Consider the following 20,465-nt stretch of genomic DNA (forward strand, 5'->3'; position numbering starts at 1 on the left):
ATAGGTCTCCTCATCCAGCCTTAGATGGCAAGACTCCTTTTCAGGCATGGTGCGGCAAAAAATCAATTGTGAGTCACCTTAGAGTCTTCAGTTGTCTAGCATGGGCAAACCTATCTTCTAGGAGTTGCAAGGCACTGACACCTAGGCCTTGTACCTTTATTGGTTATGAAGACAATGCAAAGGCTTACAAACTAATGGATCCAGAGACACATGAGATCTTTGTGGAGAAGGATGTTCACTTTGAGGAAAGTTCTCCTAGGTTTTCCTCTACTCCTCTCCACACATCATACATAGTGAAAACTGATAGTGACACTAGCGATAGTGCTTCAATAGGTTCAGACATGTGGGGTTCTATCAATAGTTGCAGTGAGTGGTCACATCAGTCTTGTCCACATTCTTATATTGCCACAATGAAAGGTCCATCATAGCATGGTACATCTAGTCTTCCATCTACAACTTCAGTTGACTTGGGAGACAAACTTGAGGACTTACATCTTCTCATTGATGATGATTCTTCTATAGTTTTTGCGAGGGCTCACTCTGACCCTCATGTCCATTCTCTACATGATCAATCTGCACAAGTTGACATGATTTTGGATCCTTATGAATAGGAATTAGTGGAGGTCTCTTTGTCAGTAGAGGAGACAGTTGGTTCAATGGAATAGGTTCAACAGACATCCTTGACAGATCTGCATTCATTCTTTTCAACACAGTTGTAAGGGGTAAACTTCAACATCAACATAGCGATACTTGAGTAGGTTTCAGGGCCACCATACATCTTCAATAGTGTACCTTTGGCATTATTTCTTCCTAAGGGGAAGAACACCATTCTGCATTCTTGGACAAGCTTCTTCATCAGAGCGACTTTCACTTGTTGGCATTCTTCTTTGGGGGGTGGGGGGGGCTATTTTGTCTCTCTTCCTTCTCTTATTCTCTTATGTATATACTCGATGTATGTCATAATGGGGGGGTCTTGATTACTCCATCCATCGATGCATCCTTTCTTATATCTCTTTTTGGGGGAGGGTTTTTCCCATTAGGTTTTCCCTCTTTCCCTGCTTTATGGGAGATTTGCATCTTCATTATGTACATGGGTACCTAATATGGCCTAGTAGCCAGGACCCATTATGCATCTTCATCCTAGTTCGTAAGCTTAAGGGCATTCCCCTAAGTTGCACTTAAGGGGGGGTGTTGGTGTAAATACGTACTTTACTATTTACACTTACTTAAGTTTACTTAGGTTAATGCATTATTTAATTATTTTGCATTATTTTATTATTTTTATTTGTGACACTTAGGATTTTTCATACCTTTTGAGTTGTCATGTTGACAACACAGGAGTACGCAACTCTATTTAAGCACATGGTCCCTACAACATTGTTTTGCATTTCACACCCTTGTAGGCTTATTCTCTCATCGTCGCACTTACTTCCGTGCTTAATGGAGGATAACCCATATCTGGTGGAAATGTGCTTGGTTGTATGACACATCATGATGCTAACTTCTATGCATTCTAGAAGCTCTCCTAAGGCCTTTATATTTAGACACTCCTAGTGTACTCTAATGAACCAGTTATTGAATACATTGTTATTTTGATCATACTTTCTCTCTCTGGTCTACTGTGTGCTTGTGTTTGAGTTCTTAGTTCTTGGGTGAATTTTTCCCTTAGGAAAATTCTTACATTTATTATAGAAATAAAGGCAAGTAGAATGATAATCAGCATACAATGATAAACAATGATTTCTTGTCAAGTAAGAATTGATTCAAAGATTGTAGATATGAGTTGAATCTGGGACTGAACATGAAGGAAAATATATGAAGCAATATTGATTAACAATTAGTAAGATATCATTAGAGATTATCTATGAACTATTTAATTTTTACAATTAGTCAATATATCATATTGATCATCAATAGTATTTATCCAGGATAAATATGAGATTAATATAATAAAATTATTGGGTGAACATATCTAGTACCGTCTCTGCAACAATTCCAAGTTATCGTCTGAGTTTGCAATATAAGTTATCACTTATTATGAATGAAGTGTAAGGGTTATGGATATTGAAGAGATGAGTTATAGCTTTTACAACATGGTTGACATTCTCATTGTAACATAAATAAAGGCAGCCCCAAATCATTCAAGGATCATCAGAGGTTAGATTTTGGAATAAAGAAGAATGAATTTTAAACATTGAGTTTTTTCTAAGAAGGGAGTATTGGATGTCAAAGAGAGAAGGTTATAATAATTCTCATTGGAGAGTAAATAAGATAATGGTAGCTGGAGATTCTAAAATATAATAATAATACAAGGTGATAGTACCCTCACTACTGTCATATAGATGAGGGGAAAAATCTTACGATGATCAATATTGTATAAAGAACATATAACTCCAATATTTATTAAAGATGTTTTGAGTGGAAAATAATCATTTGAGCATGAGGAGTAGTTGAGGGCGTACTATGCATTGCAAGGATTCCACCTACACCAAACATTTATATATACTATCAAATAAAGAAAGAAAAATAAGTTAAAAGTGAAAGAACATAAAAACAATTGGACAAGAATATTTGAGGTAATAACATAGGAAAAAGAACTTATAATAAATGTGAATATTGAATATAGGAGGTGGGAGCGGGAGCTAATTTCTTAACATGGTCAATCCATCAAATTCCTCCATCAGATGAAATGCATTCCATCACTTAAATCAAGATAAGTTATTTCTTTTGAGATTTGATTCTATTAAATATTTTATTTCATTGTAAAATTATCTTTTTTAAGTATTTTTCTCTCAATTGAAGATGGAATTATTATATTCAAGGTTAAAAAATATAAGTAGATTGTAAGTAAAGACATTATAGTGATATCATCTTCTAATTTATTTATTTTTTGGATTTTAAGATGACCTTTATGATATTCCGTATTTAATGTATTTAGATTTTCATTGGAAGGTCAAATTATTATTTTGAGATCAAAGTAAAGGGAGATCTCAAGTGGATATGATACTAAAAATTGGCATGAAAAGCTATAATTGCAAACTCAAGGAACAAAAGAATTTTTGAATTATAAAGAAAGGTCTCAAAAGGGGATATTATTAAAATCTTTGTGCTTAAGTTCATGATGGATAGGGAGTGTGCATAGGGAGAGGAGTAAATTGGTCATGTTGGGGTGCAAGAATCCCAATATAGATTTTAAGATCTAAGGGAGCCTCAAGCTAAGCATGTCCAAACTCAGAACAACAATAAATCTTCTATCCACATCAAAAATTAGGTATGTTCCTAGTGGGTAGGGAGTGTGTACAAGGGGAGGAGTAAATTGGTCATATTGGGGCACAAGAATCCCAATATGGATTAAAAATCCGAGGGAGCCCCAAGCTGAGCATGTCCAAACTTAGAGCCACAGTAAATTTTCCATCCACTATGGAATGATACACCCTATTATACTACTAGCTACAGAAAATATGCATTTCCAATCTAACTTTTGATTTTGAGACAGGGGAAAGGAGCACGACATTCACAATCAAGGTGGTAAAACATTTCCATGATTTTTCTTATTTCAATTTGTAAGCAAGGTTTTAACATGTATACTATGTGTCTACATTGTGTCTTCATGCATCAATGTGTTTGCTTTGTGTCTTCTTCGTGTCTTCCTGCATTCATGTTTCTACATCGTGTTTGCATTGCGTCTTCATGCATTAATGTGTCTACTTTGTGTCTTTATACATATGTTCTTGTAAATGCTATTATATACTAACATATTTACTTTGCAAGTATCTAACACATATGCAGGAAAGAGAATGAATCTAGACTATGAATTAACGAGGATCAAATCAATTGCTTGAGGACAAGCAAATTCAAGAGGGGAGGACTGTGATATCCCCATTTTGATATATAATAATAAATAAGTATTATATATTATTAAAAAGATTAATAATGTAGATAAATTCAAAAATATAATTTATATATATACCATAAATATTATCATATAACTATACATGTATATAATAAATATATATATTTCTATATATATTAGATATTAAAATACTATACTATTGAATATAAATAATTAATATACATACACATAAATCAACTATTGACAAATATATCTTAATTACTTATTAATAGAATAATTAATTACAAGGAATATGATTTATATAATTTATAATCATATTTAATATAATAATATATAATATAGTTATCTTATTAATATATTTAATTTTTAATAATGAAAGGACATGTCACTTGGAGATACACACATATATATAGGATATATAAGGCATTGGAAAGGATATCAAAAAGAAAAAAGAAAAAAAAATATACGCATAATTAGGGTTAAAAATTTAATGGCCTGAAATGGCTCATTACATAACTCATCAAATTTTGACTCAATAGGAAAAATAAATTAAAAGCTATGACCCTTAGAAGTCCCTTCATTACAACTAAATTGAATGTTTAGATCTCTATTACCTAAGTTTTTTTATTGCAATGTTTAGGTCTCTTTGCTCAAAATATTGGAAATGTTCGTCCCATATTATTCCAAACACAAATATCTCATCCAAATAGACCAAAATTAAGGGCAATTAAAGGCCTAAATATGTCATTGGTCATTCTAGTAGCTTAAAAATCACACACTAAGCCTTGTACATTCATACATAGGTAGACTTGTACATGGATAAAATTAGTTGTTTGATATTATCCAAACTATTTTGGTTTTGGAGGTGTGCACAATATTTCTAGGACTCTAAAAAAAGGTTGAGTTACTTGAAGAAGCAAGAATCCATTATTTTATTTATGGGTCAAAATGCATCTTACAGAGAAGAATACTCAACAATGGGTATGGAATGGTGTTTCCATCAATAAAACAATATAGCTTCTATTCCTAGTAGGAGGATAAGAAATCCTTAACTCCTTGATTTTAATTCTTAAAATCTTTGGTACATGGAAATAGCTATTTTATTTGAATTATATCTTTTCTAGTCTATAGTTATACATTTTGGAGTAATAGAAGGTCACGTTTTTTAGGTTGATAAGTATATTGCACACTTCACAGTAGGCATGGATTTGTTGTTCCAACCATTTGTAGGATGAACATACTTGTTGGATATTATCGAAACATTTTTGTGGTTTTGTTTTACTCTATTCCTTCTAACTATTCTATTATATTATTTAAAGACTTGCAAAATATCCATCTTAAGGAATTAGATGGGAACATGTACACAAAAAATTCTTCAAAGTGATGATCCAAACGAGTTATTTGAATATTACATTTAAATGTTATTTTTTATGTATATATTATTTCTCTAAGATTGCATTTAACTTTAGTTAAGAGAGAGAGAGAGGCTTGGTGTGCTCAAGCCTAGGTCTCAACATGCCAAACTATATGTAATATTCCATATTGAGTGTATTCCATAACCTTGATTAGAGGAAATTCGCAAAAAGTACAAGTTCTCCAATAAGTGGTTGAGTTGTTATTACAAAGAGGAATCTTAGAGTGAAATTACATAAATTTGGTGGTGATAAATATTTCAATCAAGAAACCCTATCCACTACATGATGTTCATGAAGATATTTCTTCCAATGAGAGAAAGATATTAAGGAGTTAGACATGGTTAATCAAATAGTGCTAAATATCATATAACAAAGAATCACTTACATTGAATGGGGGATACTTGGAAAAATATGTTTCTACCTTGATGAGAGTGAAAGTGGATGCGATAAACTTGTAGTGGCACAATATACGTTGATGAAACAAACTCTAGAGTTACCAATGTCTGCATGGTAGGATTCACACAAAAAATGAAGAGGTAGATTATGAAGTTGAATCAAAAAAGAAAATAAAATTCAATAAGGGAATTAAAAGAAAAGATCCAATGGATTCGACAAAGGCTAGAGAGATGACCTCAAAACCATGAGTGAATGTCATAAAAAAAATTCAACCATGAAACATGGAAGAAAATGAAAAAAAAAAAAACTTAGCACAAAGGTATATTTCCTTAGATATAATAAACTATCATTTCTAAAATGTCTAAAAATCACCACCTCTATCAAATTTGTAGAGAAAAAGACTATAAGATAAAATTATATTCCTTGCTTCTTAAAACCTCCTTCGTCAAACCACATTAGGAGGGCCGCATACATGGATGTGTAGACCACCTAGTTAAAAGAGGAGTGGAGAGAAAACAAATAAGATGTTTGCAATCAGAAATATATCTTAATGATGGGTCTTCAAGCCACTATTATTGTATTTGCACAAAACTTTGTATATCTATTTTATTTTCTAGACAAGATTGGGGGAATTTCATTATATGACTGTTGATATTCTATTTTTTATCATAAATTTTAAATTTTAAGAAATAAATTTCAATTATAGTTTTTAAGATATAGCTTACACTGTGGCAAGAGGTTTGATATGGTATTCTCTAAAAAATGGAAATTCTTATTTCATAATTGTCCATAAATTTTATTTATTTGTCTTTTGTGAATTTTTTCTTAGTTTATTTGATTACATAAATATGATTTATAGGAACAAGAATTTTTTGAAAATGATAGCTTCTTTGCTTGGACATTTGATAGCATGTTGTTTTTTTCCCAATATTTCCACATTGGTGCAAACATTTGGTTTTTTATTCTTGTCTTGGATTCCTCTCTGTAATCTTCAGCACTCTCTTTCATAAGTTCCTTTAATGTTTGAGTTTTCTTGTGAAGTTGATGTCTATAATTTAATGCAGCAATTCCTTTGACTTCATTATTTTGCTTGCAATATGGGATAGAAACATTGGCTTAATGCATGTGATGAAAATAATGGATGGTTAAAAAATGTGATTTTCTAGTTGAATACACAAAAAATACGTATTCTATTATTCATTTAGCACAGATTGAATTTTTTACTCGATTCTTTCTAGAAAACATGTAGCAAGGGGTTGTATGAGGTTTATAATATAATAAGTAATTGGGTATACTTTAGCTTATGCATTTCTATTATTGAAAATAGTTTCATGGTAATTTACATTGTTCAGTCATTTCCTATGTACCATGAGGCATCGAATTGCTTGCCAAAACTCAGTTTTTTTTTGTAGAGTTAATTAACCACCTAGTTTAATCATGGGCCTAATCATAGTTGTAAAACTTTGACTTGAAAATTACTCAATTGGCTCAAAATTTCAAAAAACCAAGGACTGGAAAAAAATGTGGAGGAAACTTAGCAAATATGTCGAATAATTGAAAGTATGAAATTTTAAAAATATTCTTCAAAAACTTGTACTACTAAATTTACGAACATATTATTGATTTCCTTCTTATATAAGTTGAGTTTAATACATATCATAGATTAAAAAGGGAGGTTAACCATTCAATACAAATGAACTTCCATTTTCAATATTTATAAATAAATAAATCTTAAATTTATGCTATGGCTAAAGCTCAAAAATATAGCTGCAGTGTTCTTAATAATGGCCTCATCTGTAGGTTGATAACATAGTTGATGGCTCACTTATCTTTCTTTTTGTCTCCTCATAAGCATCCACATTTTCTTCCCATTTGTTTGCATCCTCTACAAATCAACTGTGTCATCATAAAAATAATGGAAATGCATTGACATTGTCAACAATCGAATCAAAAAATGGCTTAATGTCATCAAGGTCAAGCACTTGATTTGTATCCTACCCTTGTATCTTATTTTTGTGCAAACAAAGGTTTTATTTCAGACAAACAAGCTCAATTTAATTCTTTTGTGTCAATTTATTACATTTCTTTGTATGAATGACCTAAAAACCCTCTTGTTTTCACAACAAAAAGCTCTACAAAACTGAGATTTTGAAGATTAGGTGTTGTAAAACAATTTTTGCACTATAAATCTATGAATTAAAAAAATAAAGAAGATTATGGCACCACCATCATAGAATTTTCTTTTTATTGAGTATGAGGTCTCAATAGTTGTCAACACGTCCATCAATAGTTGAAAACAAGCAAGATGTTTGAAACAAATACCTAAGTTTGAACAAATACCCAGTTCAAGGAAAGAAAAACTCCCACTGCAACACAATCAATCACTCATGTAGATTAGAAGGGCATGAGAAGAGCTTCAAAATATATATTCAACCCTAAATCCTGCAAAATAATTGAATGAATTTAAAAACAAGGCCAGGGAACAACACAATCAATCAAAATATAATGAGTTTTAGTTTCCCTTCCATTCCCCCAACTAAATGTTTCCCTTCCATTTCACAAAAATTTCTTACCTCATACTAGAGAAGAGCACGTGCAATCTGTCCCAAAATGGACTAAAAATAAAAGTGGTGTTTCACTTTTCTTTTCTTTTCTTTATATCCTGATAACATCAAAAATTTGACAATAAACTTAAGTGTCATCAAAATTTAGACAAAACACTTAACTATGGTTGAAATTTTGACCTTATCAGGATCATATTAAAAAAAAGTGAATTCGACAAGCCAAATTAGCCTTGGGTTAAAAATTAAGGCCTAATGTACTAGTGTGCAAAGCTTGATGATCAATATACAAAACAAATTCCTTAGGAAGAAGATAGTGACTTCTTCAGTGCCTAGACTATAGCATAAAAATTTTGATCATAAACATAATACTTTCTTTTGGCATCATTCAATTTATTACTAAAATAAGCAATAGGTCTACATTCTTGGCTCAAAATAGCTCCTATCATAGAACCACTAGCATCATAGTTTACTTGAAGCACCTTATTAATATCTGGAAGTGCTAAAAAGGGCTACTTTATAACTTTTTTGTTTAAGAATATAAAAGCTCTTATCTACTCCTAGAGTCCACTTAATTTGTTTCCTATCTCCTCTCATTGTTTCCTATCCAAACTACTCCAACTCTTTCTTCACAAAACTACACTTCTTCATATTTATCAACAACTTTTACTCCCTCCACTTATCAAACACCTTAAAAATGTGCATAATTTTCTCCTCCAATATATTACTAAAGATCAAAATATCATCTAGATAAACAATGAAAAACTTACCAAAAACTCCTTTAGTACCTCATTTATGAGCCTCATGAAAGTGCTTGGTGCATTGGTTATCCCAAAAGGAATGAATAATCACTCTTACAATCTTTCCCTTGTCTTGAAGGAACTCTTCCACTCATATCCTTCTATAAAGAAAATATGATGGTACCCACTCTTCATATCTATCTTTGTGACATATATAGCTTCACTCAAATTGTCCATAATATCATCCATCTATGGAAAGAAAAATTTTTACTTGATTGTGATCTCGTTGATAGCTTGATAATCTATATACATCCTTCATTCTTCATTCTTCTTTAGACTTTCTCAAATCAACCCCTTCTACACCAACTCATGAACTTGTTTTTTTAACTCTTCACTTTCTATTGGTGTCATTTTGTGTGTTACCTTATTTAAAAAATTGGCTCCTAGAATCATGTCTATCTAGTGATTAATCTTCCTTACCAAGGGTAATCTATCAGGTACATTATCTGATACAATATTTGGAAACTCTTCCAACAAATCTATAACTTCTGCATGTACCTCCTCTACTTCTTCTTTATTATCTTTTGGAATTATAGCAAAACACATATTCTCACACCTCATACCCTCAAGAAACTTCTTTCCGTCAACAAGACATACCCTAGAAACATTACATACCTTTTCATCTATATCTTTCAATGGCATCAACTTATGTTTCACTCGATCATTTGTCAAAGTGTAGGTATTTAAACATTCATCATGTACAGCATGTTTGTCAAACTTCCACAACCTACCCAACAAAATTTGACACATTTCCATAGATATTATATCACAAAGTACTTCATCCTAGTAGCTTCTAATCTTGAACTTCACTAGACACTTCTCATTGACCATGACCTTATGGTCATCCTACACCCAAATGCTATGACATAGACATGATTGTTTTTACCTCTTGAGGTTTGACTTCATGACCATCTTTTTTGACACCTCATTTTTAGTACTCTCACCATCAATTATCACTTCACAACACTTATTTTCACATTTGCACCTTGTGTGCAAAAAACTCCTCCTTTGATCAAGTTCATTACAAGACTCTTCTGCTAACTAGCACTTATCATCTTTCAACATCTTCAGAATGTGAGGATTTGGCATCTTCATCAACATGCACAACTCTAGTATAACCTTCAATTCTTCTATCAATCCTTCCTTGGCACTAAGGACACTCAACCTCCCTATGTCCTTCTTCTCCATGGTGAAAATAGGTTCCACAAAAACCTCCTCTACTAGATCATGGCCTGCTTCCTCTTCCTCTATGATATCTATTATTATGATCATGAAAATGATTATTTCCCCTTTGATTCTAATCTCTACTACTAGCCTCATCCTTATTTTTTTTATCATCATTTTAGCCTCCATAACATCATCTGCCAAATCTTCCACCATGACCTCTACTACTATTTTTGTTATTAAAATTTATGTTCATATTTTTGTCAACTCTTAGGGAAAATTGGCATGCCTCATTAATACTAGTCATTCAAACTAGACTAGGCTTCTCATAAATGATTAGCCTCAACCTATTAAGATAACAAGAAACTTTATTCTTATCAACTTCCACATGGCCAACTCTAATGAGAACTAGGTAGATATGGGGATACAACCCAAACACAGAATGGACACAACAGGAAAAGGGAAATTGAATTAACTGTGAAAATAAGCTAGTACATTCAGTACAAAGAAAATAGACATCAAAACATGCCCTAAGGGATTACAATAGCACAAAACTGGAGATAATTTCTCCTTTTGGTACCTCCTCTCAATTTTCACTCCGAACTGCCTTTTACAATGCCAAAAATGTCCTTAAATAGACCCCAGAGGGTTAAGGACTAGGAGTACATTCTAGAAAGTGCTAGTAGGCATCCACCGACCAAGTAGAAGGCTCCAGAAGCTGCGTTAGAAGTTGGTGCAAATCTAGAAGAATCTAAAAATGGTAATCAAACTTTCGAGAGGCATAACTTTTGAACTGTAGCTCCAATTGACGAACTGTTTACATTTCTGGAAAGCTCTCGAAGTTCTCTATAGCCCTATGGACCAGCTTCACTTGTCCCCCATTTTTTTCCCTTTTCAAGTTCATTTAATGCCCTTAACCTAACTTTGAAGCATTCTTAGGAGGTCTCCAAAAACTGAAAAACTACGATAACTTTCAAACCGTGGGGCCTTTTGACCTTATTCTTTTTCTAGAATGCTCTAAATTGCAATTTCATTCATCGGGCCAATTTACACCTCCTAGTTCACCAAAATGATGGCTCAATTACATACTCCTATTTTTTAAGCATTTACACATATCCCAAGGTGTTCAAATACTCTATCCTAGAACACTGATAGTGGAATTGTGAGAGTTGGAACCTTTATTTGACCCAAATGGATAGCCAAAAATAAAAACACATGAAATAGAAACTAAGTCTAAGTACTTTTTTTTTTGGGTGACACAGGATTGCCCTTATACCTCTGGATGCTCCTGCATCAGTAGAACTCGTTAGTATACTCTTTAAAAAATCTTCCCATGCCACTTGCTTCAACCCTTGTATTTTCTTTAGTAGCTCAAGCTCATAATTCATGGGAATGAATTGTCACTCCAATTTATCTATCATTTGATCTCATCTAGTTAATTTATCTTTCCCTCTCCTATTTTTCTAGAATTGGATCTCTTGCCACCAATCTCTATATGACCCTATCTAGATCTACAATCACCTCATACTCAAAGTATTCTTCTAATTCATTGATATAATTGATCAATTCCTATGGGTTAATATTTCTCAAAAATGTGGAACCTCAAAGTTAGGTCTTTTTCCAAGCCTAGAAATATCCCTAAAAATCTTTTCTTCTCCTGGGTTCAAAACTTCCTTGTCTCCCTAATCAATTTGTCTTTTACCTTCTCTTTTATCCTCACTCTCATCTCTTATGGTGAGATTCATCCCTCTATGAATTTTTTCTTGTAATTCTTTCATTTTCCTCTAGAGATCTCAAACCTTAGGTGTAACACCTTCAGTACCACGCTCTCGTTATGGAGTCATTTTTTCACTTCCACTAAAACCTTAGTACAAACTACTTCATAATTGGTGATCTCTCCACAGGCTCAACATAAACCATGGTCCTTGTGCAAACTACCTCCCATTCAACAATATGTTTACACACTTAGGAACATTCACTCTAATACCATTTGATGAAGGGTGCTCCCCTTAATACCACAATTCAAAACAAAAATAGAGAAATAACTCAAATTGAGAGGACAAAATATGGGCTTCTTATTATCATCACAAATGCATAATTATAGAATTATAATATGCAAACCACATGTGTACCTTCCTTACAAATAGTATGCAAGAAAAAGTTGTAACTATAACTCAGAACTACTCTAGACAACCTATGGGTCTTACTTATATAGGAACTTTTAATTCCCAAGAAGAATCTGGACACTAAGCCCTAACCCATGAGGCTCACCAACCTCATATTTTTATAATTTCATTAAACTTTACTACATAGGATCAATTCAATACAATTTACAAATTACATTTTCAGATGGATCCACTTCTAGATACCATAACTAGAAAATCATTGACCCAATGAAATATAATAACCTCATTCTAGAATTCTCAGCTAGCAATCTATAGTGGCCTATTGCACAAGAATCCATCGGTTGAGGTTTTTCTTTGTTTTGGAGCCATTTAGGCCTTCATCATTGGACTTGAAGTTTGGATAGCCAAAATTCATACCAAAAATATGCAATAACCCCATTAATACATATGATATGACAATGAAACACATCTAGAAGGCTGATATGTCAAAGATGAACCTCCACATATGAGATTAGAACAATCTAGTCACATAATATCAACTACTAAAATTAGTAAGATCCCTCAAATAGAAACTTTGCATAGGAATAGCCCTTATTGAAAACACAAAACTTGAAAATTAGAAATAGAAATATTTTTTGGTGAAGCAAGATTTCCCTTACATCCATGATGCTCTTGTGTCATATGTTATCTATGAACTATCTTCAACTTTTTTTTCCTTCCATTGAATAAGTACTCCATGTATTCTTTTCCTCTAGTTCTCTTACTTTCTCTTGAATCCAAAACCTCTTCATACTTTCAGTCTTCCTCTTAGGATAATCTAGGTTATCTTTTAATTTATCATCTAATTCAAAATAATCAAATATGTATGCAATATTGAATATTGGTTAAATATCCATATCGTCTGGTAACTCAACTTCAAAATCATTTCAACTATCAAATTTGTTCAACGTCATACAATAACCAAACTTCTTCATCTTCATCTTACTATATGTATCGATTGGAAATCTATTTTTCTTCAAGTGAACCATAAATTCATCTCCAACCTCAAAAGATTTATGTTTTCTTCCTTTATTTTCCCTTTGTTTATGTTCTTAATTACTAACTTTTGGATTCTTATTTACTTCTTCATGAAATCCACAGATTCCTATGCTTTAGTACTCCTCTTAATTTCAATATTCAAATCTCTCAACTCAATAGTTCCTTTAGGATGCATTACACTTACTATCTCAAAAGGTGTCTTCTAGTACTTCTATTTAAATCATTGGTATATGTAAAATATGCTTGTTCTAAAACCAAGTCCCAATAAGTTGGCTTATCTCCAACCAAACATCTCAAAAAGTTACCCAAACTCCTATTTACAACTTCAATTTTTCCATATGTTTGTGGATAAAAATTAGAGCTTAATTTTATCTTAGTATCTAACTTCTTCCAGAGTTTCCTCCACAAATAACTAGTAAAATTAGTATCCCTATCTGAAATAATAGTCTTTGGAGACCCACGTAATCTTATCACTTTCTTAAAGAATAATTTAACCACATATATTGCATCAAATGTCTTCTTACAAGGTATGAAACAACCATTTTTAAGAATATGTCAATCACCACCAGAATGGAGTCATTATCTCTCTAAACTCTAGGTAATCCAAGCACAAAATCCATACTACTATCTTCTTAAGGTTTTTTTGGAATAGAAAATGGTTAATACGAACCCAAATTCTAACTATTTCCTTTTTTGATTTGACAAATTATGCAACTCCTAACCATATTTTGAACATCCTTAGATATCTGAGGCCAGTAATATCTATCACAGATCATCTTCACTACTTTTTCAATTCCAAAGTGTCCAACAAGTCCACCACTATGTTTCTCCTTCATGATGTTATCCCTCATAGACCCTCTAGGTATGCACAATTGAATTCCCTTAACAAACATATCTTTTTGAATGAAATGGTGAGTCCACTTATATTTTCCATTTGCCATGTGATTCTTACAAGTCTTTCAAGGTTCTATAAAATTAGTTGCAATTCCATACAAATATTTTACATCATCAAAACCAAGTACCTCAATTTTCATTTATGTCAACAAATTCCTTCTTCTTCTCAAAGTCAACCACCTTTTATGTCCACTTCTTTGTTTCAACACAAAAAAAATGTTCTACAAATACTCTACCCACTTCATGTGTCTCTAATTCAACTTATTTTGACCTTCCAAATACTGCAAAGCTTTATGGTTTGTGTATAACACAAAATACTTAGGCATTGAATAGTGTTTCCATTTCTTCAAATTCTTGACTCAAAACAACTTCAATGGTACTTCCACTAGCATCATAATCAACCTAAAAAATCTTAGTGAAATTTGATAAAGTGGGTGTAGGTAATTTTGCCACTTTTTGTTTTAATGTTTCAAAATTCTTATGTGCTCCATGTGTCCATTTGAAATATTTTGTATCCCCTCTAATAGTTTTTTTCATGGCATTACATAATGAACTGAAATTTTTGATAAACTTCCTATAGAAACTTGTCAATCCATGAAATGATCTAACTTCCCCAATATTCTCATGTGTAGGCCAATCAATAATACATTTTACCTTTTTAGAATTTATCTTCAAACCATTAGAAGAAATCAAAAAGAAAAGGTACACAATTTCTTTCTTCATGAATGAACAATTATTCAAATTAATCAACAACTTTTCTTCTTTCAATCTTTGTAACACTTGTCTAATATGCTCAAAGTGTTTATCGTTGTTCTTTCTAATATAAAAATGTCATCAAGATACACAATCACAAATTACCCAATAATTTATTCAAAACCTCATTCATCAACCTCATGAAATTAATAGGTGCATTAGTTAAACCAAAATGCATAGCCAACCATTCATACAAACCTTCATTTCTCTTTAAATAAATTTTCCAGTCATCTCCTTATCTTTTTTGAATCTAAGAATACCCACTTTTCAAATCAATCTTTGTGAAATATCTTGGTTCATTCAAGCAATCCATTATGTCATCCATCCTAGGCAATGGAAATCTATACATCATTGTGATCTTGTTTATAGCTCTAGATTTAGTGAACATTTTCCATTTGCCATTCTTTTTAGGTGATAATACAGTAGGTACAACAAAAGGACTCAAACTTTTTTTTAATCAGTCCTTTCTCAAGAAATTCTTTCACTTATCTATTGAATTATTCATTTTTATCATGTGTTAGCATATGATTTCTTTATTAGGAAAACTAGCTTGAGGTATCAAATCCATACAATGACTAATACTTCTTATAGGAGGCAAACCATCAAGTACATTATCATAAATAATTTCTTGAAATTTTTTCATCAAAGATTCAATCTCAAGTGCATTTTCAATGTCATCTTATTTTTCAATCTTTCTAGGAATCAAATAAAAACAAAAATTATATTCCTTCACATTCTTAACAAGTTTATTTCCTTTAACCAATCATACTCTTATTGTGGTAGAATTATTCTCACTTAATTTCTCTACCAAAGGAAACAATACTTATTTCTTCCCATCAACCCAAATATTATGTTGATTCAATTTACCATTATGCAAAGATTGTCTATCATAATGTCAAGTTCTAGCCAATAGAATATGACAACAATCCATATGCATAATATCACACAAAAAGTCATCATAATAATTTCTAATCTTGAATTTAATAAGGCATTGTTCACTTACTATTAATGTATGCTCCTTTTGGATCCAAGAAAAATGATAAGGATTAGGATGTCTCAATCTTTGAAACTATAATTTTTTAACCAGATCCTATGATGCCAAGTTATTTGAACTAACACTATCAATTATTACTTTGCAACACTTTCCTACAATCTTAGATCTAGTATTGAATAAACTTTTCCTCAGAATAGGTTCTTCATTATTTTCCTCAACGTGATTCTTCATATTCTCACCATGCTTAGGCTCATTAGGCTATTCAACCACTTCATCACATGCTAAAGCATTTCTCTTTCTACCATCAATCTTCTTACCAAAATTAGTACATTCAAAGGATATGTGTCCTTCTCCAAACTTGAAACAAGTGCCCTTAAACCAAGATCTCTCTTCTCTTTTACCACTATTATTATTCCTAGAGTAACCATGATACCTACCTCTAGGGTAATTACCTCTCTTACAAGTAGGTTTCTCTTTTTATTCTATTTTAGCCTTGTCTTGTGTTGTACTATCAAATCTATTATTTTCTCCTTTGGTTTCCTCTTCTTTGAAATCCATTATCTCTTCCTTTTTGTCTTTGATCATATTTATTTTCCATAACTCCTTATCTTTTAGGGCATACTAATATGCTTATTTCACACTATCCATCTTAACACTAATCTCATCCACAATTGATGTCCTTAAACCATTCAGATATCTAGCCACTTTCTCAACCTCATCATCCACATGTTCGGTCTAATGTCAAATTTGTAAAATTCCTCAATATATTATTTCACAATCATCTCCTTTTGTCTCAATTTTTTCATTCTCCTCAACATATTAACCTAGTAATATGCGGGAAGGGGCTTCTCCTTCATCTTTCCAATCATCTTTTCCCATGTCTTTATCATTTCTTTTCCTCTTTTATGTCTTTTAATCTACAAATGATGACCCCCCCCCCCCCCCACCAAGTGGAGTGTGATTCTTCAACTTGGTGACTACTATCTTTGCCATTCTATTCTCAGGGGTAGTTTCATACTCAAAGAATTTATCTATTTTAGAGTATTAGCCCCAATTGATCATGTGGTAGGTAATTCTATGAATGTATGTAAAGGAGTCATATACATTGTTATATTGTCATCAATGTAAAAAAATTAGTTAGATAGATATTATAATAACTCAATAGAGTGTCATATCATTTGATTGATAAAGAGGATTTGATTGATGAAGAGGATTTGAAGAAAGTATGATGAAGATGGAATTTATAAGTATGATATTCAATGGGTACATGAATGAGTTTGAAAGTGATAATGTAACATTGCTTTGATTGTTTTACAATCATACATTATTCCAATGTATTGAAGAACACAAGTTTAACCTATTGGAATTTACAATTGGGAAGATTTACTGCTGAGAGAGGGGGTGAATCAGAAGTAACTAACTTTAACCTCTAAAACGTTTAACTGAGATCAATCACATGCATCTAACATATTTAATTAACATGAAAGTAAAGACATGCATGAAAAAGATAACACAAGATTTGGTCACCCAGAAACCCTCCAAAATGAGAAGGTAAAACTGGGGTGGGGATGACACCCACAACTTATCACTACAGCAATATGTAACTGGTTAAGGTTACAAAGTTTGACCACCATAAATGGTATGCCCTATGAAAGGCTTGCCCTTTTAAAGGCTTTACACCCTATTAAAAGTGACCTATCTAAAGGATTTAGAAACATTCACGTGGAATGTCACCCTATTAAAGGATTTACAACCCTATCAAAGATTTACAATATGGCTATTAAACCAACTTATCTTCATAGGATTTTCATTCTCCTAATACAATGGTTAGAAAGTATAGTAGAATGTGTTGACCTGATGACTTACAATCTTCAATTTTTTATTCCATATCCTTGTTTTTTCCAATCTAATATGATCCTTCTTGATCTTATATATCTCTATTCGTAGTGCTAATGCTCTATTCTGATCAACTTGATTCTGCATTGCTATTCTTCCTCTAAGTGTTTACACCCCTTTTACTTTCTTCAAAAATTTGCTAGCATTCTCTCATGCATTTCATATGACCTCTTAAACTAATAAATTATGGCATTTTCACCTCCTTATAAAGGCTTTGATACTTAGGGTCAGGTATGAATCTATGATCGAGATTCATCCATCTTTCTTGCTTAATTTTTTCTAGATTTCCTGATTGGTTGCATGCTTTCTTCATTTTTCTGATTAGTTGCATGTTGATTACATAGGAAATGTAATAGATTCAATCTTATCTTTTAGATCCTTCGAGATTCATCTTGAGTTAGCTCAAATACAATTTACATCTGAGTTTGTGAGCAAACTCTTATGTTGATTCTAAGTTACTCGGCACTTACTGATTGTTGATGCTCAGTACATATAGGATTTCTATGTTGCTCGGCTCCTATAGTAACTTTTTCTTGATCGGCACCTATACTTTACTTGGCACTTGAAATGTGCTCAACACCTATTGAATTTTTGACTCAACACATATTGTAGCTCGGCATCTATATTATACTCAGCATCAACTTAAAAATTTCTTAAATGTGTTGACACTCAATTGTCAAAACCAATCTGAGACTAGCAATCTCCCCCTTTGACATGAGTTTCAAAAACACTTAACTAAGAATTATGAATATGATCTCTATGAGTACAATATACATCTAGTTTGGCATATGTACAAAACTTCAAAAAAAATTTTAAAAATTTTGTAGAAGACTATATACCTCAAAAACTTGTAACTCCCCTTGAGCTAATGTGTCATTTTTGTATCCAAAACTCCTTATGTTGAATTTGTCTCATGATTATTATTCTAATTCTCTTTATCTATGCCTTGTCATTCCTTCCCTTGATTTCTGTATTTTTGTCTACTCTATTTCTACTCTATTTTTGCTCCCTCTTTCACACATCTTCTCTTGCAATTTTTGTATCCTTTTGGCTTTATCTCCTTATCTCTCCTCAAAACTCAAAATTTTATTATCTCCCCCTTTTTTATTATCTTCCCCTTTGGGTATCTCCCCTTTTGGGTCTCATTTATTATCTCCATAATGTATTTTCTCTTGGGTATCTTGCCCAATTTATTAAATCTCTCCTTTTTTGACACTTATGTTAAAGGGTTCTATGAATGAATTGAATACTTAGCCAAAAAATATTTTTTTACCTCCATAATGATTTTTAGAGCAACATCCCAATTGTCTAATGCAATTTTTAGTGCTTTAAGCTAGATGGTTGTCTCTGCTACAAGGTGTACTGGGCCTTCCAATGTAGAAAGATTGGGATCTTTCTTCAAGATATTCTCTGCATAGGGCATTTCTTTGTGCAAAACTTCCATGTGAGGGGTTATTGTAGACTGGATTTGTATTAGCTTGGCCTTGGTGTTTGCCTCATTTGTTGTGAGTACAGCTAATTCCTTTTGTGTGTGAAGTGTTGTGGCAAAATGCTTCTCACTTTGAGCTAGATCTTTTGGTAGCTACATGCTAGATAATTTGAGGTTCCTCTCCAAGATCAATATCCTCTAGCTGGCCTCTTGTGTGAAGTATGAGGAATCACACAATTTGGAGTATAGTGAGAATATATTCTCAAGTAGTGCTTTCACCTTCCCTATCTTCTTTCCTAGTTCTACTTGAGAAAGTCTTATTTCACCAAATATTTTTTCATTTACCTTCATCTAGAATTTATTTTTAGACCATTCAAGCAATTTGGCATGGTGTCTAGGTCTTCATTTTGTACCTAGTCCACTATGTTGGATAATTGTTCCATTATGGGCTTTGTCTCATTAGGTATTTATAGACTGAAAGCATCTAAAAATATGTCCTTGATTTCAATCAGTTCTTGCCTTTGCCTATACTCATTCTTGAGTATCTCTTACTTCTTCTTCTTCTCTAGTTCCTCTTGCACTTCATTGATCTACTCTATGTTCATTATTTTATAGTCATAGCTTGGTATGACTATCTCCTCATCAAGTGCAGGGTCTCCATAGTAGGCAAATTAACAAATGTTTGGATTGCCTCTTGTTCCTTCTCCTTAGGGATCTCCTCCTTGTCTTCTTCAAATCTTCCTTGATCAATGATCATAATTTGAGGAGGTGCACCTTGTCCTTGTGCTGTGATGGCAGAGGTATCCTTCTATCCTATTTGCTCCTTTGCTGACTCCTCCACAGTTGAAGTCACTATGACTGTGGAATCAACTTTAGCAGATGCATCTTGTGTTGGTTTCTCTTGTGGTTGTCCACTTGTAGTTGTTGGATTTTGTGAAGGTGGTTCTTATGGATTCACCTTCTCTTTTGTTATCTTAGCTACTACCTTTTGTAGTTCCTCTACACTCACCAAAATTAGATTGGTACACAATTGTGCTTGTAGTATGGTCTGGTGAAGAATCTTTCTAATATCCTTTACAGTTAGTGGGTTGATGTTTTGACCAAAGGTGTTAGGAACATCCTTTACAATTACTATCTCTGCAGATG

This window comes from Cupressus sempervirens, chromosome 10 (assembly GCF_028749045.1).
Source record: "Cupressus sempervirens isolate cs-2001-9-10 chromosome 10, ASM2874904v1, whole genome shotgun sequence".
In the NCBI taxonomy this organism is placed as follows: domain Eukaryota; kingdom Viridiplantae; phylum Streptophyta; class Pinopsida; order Cupressales; family Cupressaceae; genus Cupressus; species Cupressus sempervirens.